This window comes from Gouania willdenowi, chromosome 15 (assembly GCF_900634775.1).
Source record: "Gouania willdenowi chromosome 15, fGouWil2.1, whole genome shotgun sequence".
Classification (NCBI taxonomy): Eukaryota; Metazoa; Chordata; class Actinopteri; order Blenniiformes; family Gobiesocidae; genus Gouania; species Gouania willdenowi.
Window position 1 is genome coordinate 22,580,992 of NC_041058.1, and position 7,579 is coordinate 22,588,570.

Consider the following 7,579-nt stretch of genomic DNA (forward strand, 5'->3'; position numbering starts at 1 on the left):
CTTCCAATAATCCTCATTTCCACAAAATGTCGAAGGACAACGTTCTGAATGAAGTGTAAATGAATGAGGTATAAAAGCATGAATTAATGCTAACTTGCAAGTAAAAAAAAAAAAAACAGGTTTTTATTATAATTCAACAATATACTTTAAAACACTTAGGGCCAGATTCACAAAGATCTGAAATAAAGGGTGGTAATCCAGTTGCTTCCCTAAATCCTTTAGTGACGCTGTTTCCTCACCTGCTGCGCAAAATTCACTAAGATTGCAGCAATCATTAGTGCACGAGCAGAACTGGTGCAGACCGCCCCTATTTAAATGAGCATTTTGCTCGTTTAATGTGGAGACGTTAATGCGCACAAACATTGACATTTGAGGAAGTTAAATTTGAGGCAGATGGACTTCTCTGTCTGCTGAACCAACATTTAACAATGTAGAAAACTAAGTAAACAAATAAAAAGGTTGTTTTTTGTTCAATTTTATTTTTTAAAACAACAACTTTAAAGCCTAATGATATTTTTTCCTCATTTAATGTGGGTGCTCCGTTCGGTCCTGTAACTTTGCTCTGATCAGTACATGCAAAATAGGCAGATTAGGACAAAAAACATCCTATTGATCTCAGTTAATACAGCTACACAGTCAGTCAATCAGTCTGCATTCTTAAAGATTAATTACTGACCATCATCCAGCGCAGGTTTGAGCAGCGCTGTGTCACGCACACTCTCCTATGTCACCATCAGTGATCATGCGTAAATTACACATCTGATCTGCTGATTCTGGCCTGACATCAATACGACATGAGACTTAGACGGTTAAAACATGGACTGAAAGGAGATCAGTGGAGCAATGAGTCTGAAGCGATATCGATCCATGGTCATATCCATACATCCCTCTCTGCGCACAGCAAACCTCTTTTTCTCTCTCTCTCACACACATATTGGAGCCTTTTTTCCCATTTCCGCTGTGTTTTCCTTTCACATTTATGGCAGCGATGATGTCTGCGTGTGTGTTTGCACCTCCTTCTCAGTCGTGGTATTTTCTGGTACTAAAACTATCACCGTAAACAGTTCCAGTATTTATGAATCGCATTCACTCCTCCCATATTTTTGTTTCAGAGGGAAACGCGCTAAATGGAATGAGGACGCATTTGTTCAGACAGTCCTACACCACCTAGTCACACACTCACCATCTCAATGCCGTACTCTGTTTTATTCTGTTGCACCTGTTTTTATTGTTTTTATTCTGGTGCTGCTGTTTTTATTGTTTTATGACTCCATTGTACAGTGTCCTTGGGTTTTTTGAAAGGCGCTTTTAAATAAAATGTATTATTATTATTATTATTATTATTATTATTATTATTATTATTATTTTGTGAACCCGCCCCTTAGTTTCTTTTGTTACACACAATAAATCTACCCGGCAAATGTTAAAATTGTATAGGATTTAGTTGTTTTGATATGGGATTACCGTTGGCAGCACTGTAAAAAAATCTATAGAATTTATGGTAAAATACTTGCAGCTGTGGTTGCTATATTACAATGACATTACGGTATAACACTGTACAAAAACATATATAATTTACAGTAAAAAACTGACAGGTTGACCAAAAATTAACCGTATTACAATTGAATACAAATGGTATAAAGATACTGTAGATTGAATAGAGCTTGTTAGACTGTGCTCAGGTAAGTAAATAACTACATAAAAGGGAATTAAAATTGATTTGACAGCACATTGTTGAAATAGATTTATGTTTTGAACTAAAAACAAAATAAACTACACTTTGGGCTGCATTTCCTAGTTATTATCATTCCTGTTGTAAGGTTTTTCCTCAACCTTCTTCCCGGATCATTTAATTGAACAGCTCCAAGGGCAGATGACAAAAGTAGTATCATTTCAATGTGGTTTATTCACAAGCAAAGTTTAGTAGACTAAGCACACACACACAGGTGTAAAGAGAAGCCTCGTACAGACGTGAACTAGCCATATATTGTGTGTTGAAACAAAAGCAAAAGAGTGTCAGGGCGTACCGGATAGACATTAAAAATATACAGAAATAAACCTTTTACTATAATTGTTTAGCCCTAACAACTTTGTGTTTATTGCTTCTTAAAGGTAGGGTTCACATTTGTTGTCTTGCCCGCTAAACATTTTTGCATGTTTAGGAAGAAAAAAAAGCATTTACCGGCAATTGTTTTGCTAAACCTAGACTGAGGGCCAATTTTTGGATTCTCATACTTCTGTGTCTTGTGGAAATAACTTTGAAATGTTCAAAATAATTAGGACACAGTTTAGCTCCTCATCCAAGTGTGTGTGTGTGTGTTTTTTTTTCTTTCAAATATATGTGGGCCTCAGTGGTTGATATGCAGAAACAGCCTAAATCTACAGTAAAAAGGGTCGACGGTATGTCAAACATTTTCATTCATCAGCATGGACATCTTACTTATGCATGCACTCATGCTAAATGATTTTTATCTTTAATACTCTGCTTGTGTATCACCTAATTACACCCACTGCTCTCCCATCTGATATTAAATTAAGGTGATGGGGAATGAAATTAGGAAAATCGGAGTCTCTTGGGAACTGTGTGCCACCATCAAAGGCTGGAAGTAAGAATTTGATCATGTTTAGAAGACTCTTTGATTTATATCCAAGAATGTCACAGATTGGCATTGTAGCTGAGGATGGCATCTGAAGTGGCGGAGGAGGTGCTCAAGCAAAAACTATCATCTGCTCTCCTTCAGCAGCTCCTCAGGGCTCCTCTGAGGCGTATGGCTGGTGGGTGCAGTGCTCAGAGGAATGCAAAGCACATCAGTGCAGTTTATAAGAGCAGCGTGTTTATTTTCAAAGCCTCTGCCACCACCAGCCAGATTTTCTTATCCTGCCTCCCCAAACATTTTATTTTCTAGCAGAAGAATTCTTTCAACTGGAAATCAACAGGTGTTGCTCCTGTGTTGTGGTTTATTTAAAAAAAAAAAAAAAGCTTTTTTTTTTCCTAAAGGCTGATTTGAAAGTGGATCTTTCATACAAAATGGTCTCTTTCATTTTGTGAATGTTCAAGATGAACACTGGAGATTGCTGTCAAGGTCACCCTGAAAGGAGTCTTCTCCTCAGATGGAAATCCTTTATAGTTTGTAACAGGGTTGGGGTCAATTACATTTTCCCATTACAATTACGATGACAGGCATTTGCTTCATATACAATTAAAATTACAATTATCATTTTCTACGGTGGCCCTAAAGGCTCACAATACAACACAGAATGACGAACACCACAACACAAATGCAGCCTGGTAAAAATCCCCGATTTTCGCTTTCACTTTCATGTTGTGGGATTTGTATTCGCTTTCGTTTTGCGTCACGGTGTGGTGGTGGTGGCGTGGACCCAAATTCAGGGAGAGATGGAAGCAGCAGGCAGCCTATTGTTCTTGGAACCAGTCCATGTTTATTTCAAACTCAAAAACAAAATCCAACAGGGCACAAGGAAAACCAGGGAGCAGGGAACAAACACAGCAGGACACGAAGAGGGTTGACAATACACAGTGATCAGACACTCAGCTAAATAGTGAGGGAGGCTTGATTGGGAATGGGCCATACCTCAGTGCAACACATGATGCAGCTAATCAGTCCCAACTCAAACACATTTACATCACTGGGAGGTGGAGACACAAGCAGGAATACTTGGAACACAGAGACAAGAGTTAAACACAGGAGGCCAGACTCAAACAGAATAAACAAAGGCGCAGAATAACTGAAAAAGAACCACAAGGACTACACACAAACTAAACAGAACCTGACATAACCCCATGAAGTGGAGCAGACAAGTCCGAGAAGCGGGCGTCTGACGGCCTCCCACGAGATGGAACAGACAAGGACGAGAAGCAGGACTCTGGTGGCCTCTCGTGAGGCGTCGCAGATGAGGCTGAGGAAGAGTTGGCGGCCCTGGTGCGGGGAGCCGGCACTGGCGGCAGAGTTGGCGGCCCTGGTGCGGGGAGCCGGCGCTGGCTGGTTGGGTTTGCCTGTGTAGCCCTTGTGTTTCTTTTTCAATTATTCTGGCCTCCTGTGTTTAACTCTTGTCTCTGTGTTCCAGGTATTCATGCTCATGTCAGTGTGTTAGGGTTGTGACTGATTAGCTGCATCATGTGTTGCACCCAGGTGTGGCCCATTCCCAATCAAGCCTCCCTTACTATTTAGCTGAGTGTCTGGTCACTGTATGATTGCTGGATCACTGTGTATTGTCAACTCTCCTCGTGTCCTGAGGGGTATTCCATAAAGCGGGATATGTTCAAACTCTGAGTATGTTCAGGCTCAAATGAGGGAAACTCTGAGTTGTCTGTGAACTAAACCTGGTCACTGGCAGGTTTTATCAAAGAAACCCTGGGTTTCTACCTGGCTCTGCCCACCAGAACACCATTTCTAAACACTTTAATGAACCTTAACACTTTCCTCTGAAACACATTAGTAATATCACACACCACAGACGTGCTCACATCATAACTAATGTTGTGTTGCTTTACGTATGCTGCTGCCACATCTCCTCAAACACATTTTATTCATATTATTCACCGCTTGTCACGTCACTGAAGAGATAAAGTGATGAAGCGACCAAAAAGTGTGACTAATTATGGGTGATTTAAGCCACTATAGTCACTGAAGACTGAACGCACCTTTAGAACAGGCTCATATTCCTCAAACACCGGTTTATTTCACCCATTAGGGTGAATAAATCACTCTTTTCCGTTTGGTTGCCATGGCAGTTTGAGTAATCTCTTATCTATTGATGATGGCTTTTTATCGCGCGCGTGCACGTCAGTAACCCAAGGTTTACATACTCAGGGTTGATTGACCCACTTCATACCAGCTGTATTGGAATCCGATACCCAGAGTTTCCCATCGCGGGGTTTGTTGACCCAGCATTTATGGATAGACAGAGTTTGTTAACCCTCCTTTATGGAATACCCCTCTGCTGTGTTTGTTCCCTGAACTCTGTCTTCCCTGCACCTCCTTTAAGTTGTTTTTGAATATGAGTCTTTTGTTGGATTTTTTTTTTTAAATTAATGGACTACTACCAATGCCATCCCTACCTGGTGCTGCCATCTATCTCTTCGGGGTCCACACCATCACCTAACTGTGACAGAATGAACCAGCCCATGTTCATTCCAAACTTAAAAACAAAATCCAACAGGGAACAAACACGACAGGCTGACAATACACAGTGATCCAGCAATCACACAGTGACCAAACACAGCTGAATAGTGAGGGAGGCTTGATTGGGAATGGGCCACACCTGGGTGCTAAACATGACTCAGCCAATCAGTCACAACTCAAACACCGACATCACTGGGAGGTGGAGACACGAGCAGGAATACCTGGAACACAGGTATTCACAAGAGTTAAACACAGGAGGCCAGACTCAAACAGAATAAACAAAGGCACAGAATAACTGAAAAAGAACCACAAGGACTACACACAAACTAAACAGAACCTGACATTTTGTGTTGAGTTGTGGTGTTCTTCATCCTTTTTAAATCAAAGTTAAAATTAGACACTCTTTCTCTATTGTGGATGATTGAGAGGGAGATTTTTGGTCATGTTGTTGATTTTACATTATTTTACTGATGATTTTAAATGTTTTTGCTGATTTTAATATTATTGATTTGACACTGTTGAATGTATTCTGTTGCACTTTTTAATCATGTAAAGCACATTGAGTTGCCTTGTGTATGAAATGCGCTATACAAATAAATTTGCCTTGCCTTGCCTTTGTTGTGTTGTGAGCTTTTAGGGCCACTGTAATTCCAATTCAATTCCAATCACGTTCTCAATGACTAAAGTTAATTTACATTTAATCACAATTACTGAGCCTTTAATAAATATCCCTTATTTAACATAACCTTACTCTTGTGTTAGATTTCTGTTAGCATCTCATGAAAACGGGTCTGTTTTTCTTAAAGGTAGGGTAGGTAATTTTCAAAAACTAGCATGATTTTTAAAGTAGCAACCTTGGAGTGCTGCGCTTTTACCCACCCCCTCCCATGTGTGCTCTCTTAAAAGCCACGCCACTCACTCACATGCACAAGTGCCGGTGCTCCAGAAGCGGACCTCAGCTCATGGCTTGCATTGTGTAGAAACTACGTTGTCTCATGTCTCATTCAGCGGTAAGTAAACTCTAAACTTTGTCATTATACATGTTAACAAACATGACTTAAAAACTCTGTTTTAACTTTGTCACCGGTGCACCGGGCTCGTGCGCGCAAGGGGTTGAGAACGAGCAGGGAAACAGGGAGACGTGATTGGTTAATAAAAAACGAACCGTCTTTTTTCATTGGTCGAAGTTTCTACAGGCTTACAGCTGCTACAGATGAAGTACTTTCTTTGTTCCTTTTTCAGAGCACATAAGATCTTAACTTCTGTCAGGACATAAAGACAATTTCAACCAAAAACATGAAAAGTGTATCTGGAGGAAATTACCTACCCTCCCTTTAAATCAGCTGTAAAATACACTAAAAAATACTGCAGTTTTACCCATTAATTGAACACTATAGACACATGCTTGAACCAAAGTAACATAACTTGAAACTTTTGTTACTCTACCTTAAACAAAGTGCAGCCATACCTTAAACAAAAGCACTGCTTTGCACCTTTAGTTGCATTTCTGTAACACACATGCTCTTGCACACCACACACTATTTCATACATAATACACTTAGTTCAAAAAGGAAATCTCAGGGTACCATTGGGAAAACACATCTATTCAAAACGCAACACACTTTGAGTAATTAAAAATACTTAGACACACAACTGAAAATAATTACTGACAAAACTGAATACCAATCATCCAGCTACAAAAAAGCCTCAGGTAGGTAGAGGTAGAGAGAGAGAGAGGAGGATGTGGTCGAAGAGGCCATGCAATTACAATTATTGAGGGAAAATAATCACATTGATAGATGTAGTTCATGATTCAGTCGTACAGGAAAGACCAGAGTGGCCCAGGTTTGACGTTGTCTGGGATATTGTTAGTTTTTCCATCGGGCTGCTCTGGTCCAGAACTGGTTCACCAACCATGATCAATTGGAAGTTGTGTACTTGCCCCATTACTCGCCATTTCTGAATCCTGTAGAGGATTTTTTCTCCCCACACAATTGGGTATATTTTCCCAGATGCTTATTGTAACGAGAGAAGACATTGGGATGTGGATGAGATGGCAGGATCCATAGACCCACTTGTGCACAATTGTGTGTTTCTGTTTACCGTAGTGTATTGTTTGTTTTATTTGTGCTTAATTTCTGCTTTAGCTAAATTTACTGTACTGTAAAATACATTACTGTAATGATTTTGAATTGAGTATTTCATTTTTTGGTTCATGTGAAAACATCTGTGGAACTGAATAAAAACAGTGAAAACGAAAGACTGCAGTGTTTTATACAAAGTAGTTAGTGTGTTGCTGTTCATGCTTCAGTTGTTTTCTGTGATTAATTGACTAAATAACACCAACTTTAACCATTTACTACTTTTAAAATGTTCAAACCACAGAAACCTCTTTAACTTTATTCTCACTGCTCAAGTCTCGTTGGTGTCGGCAT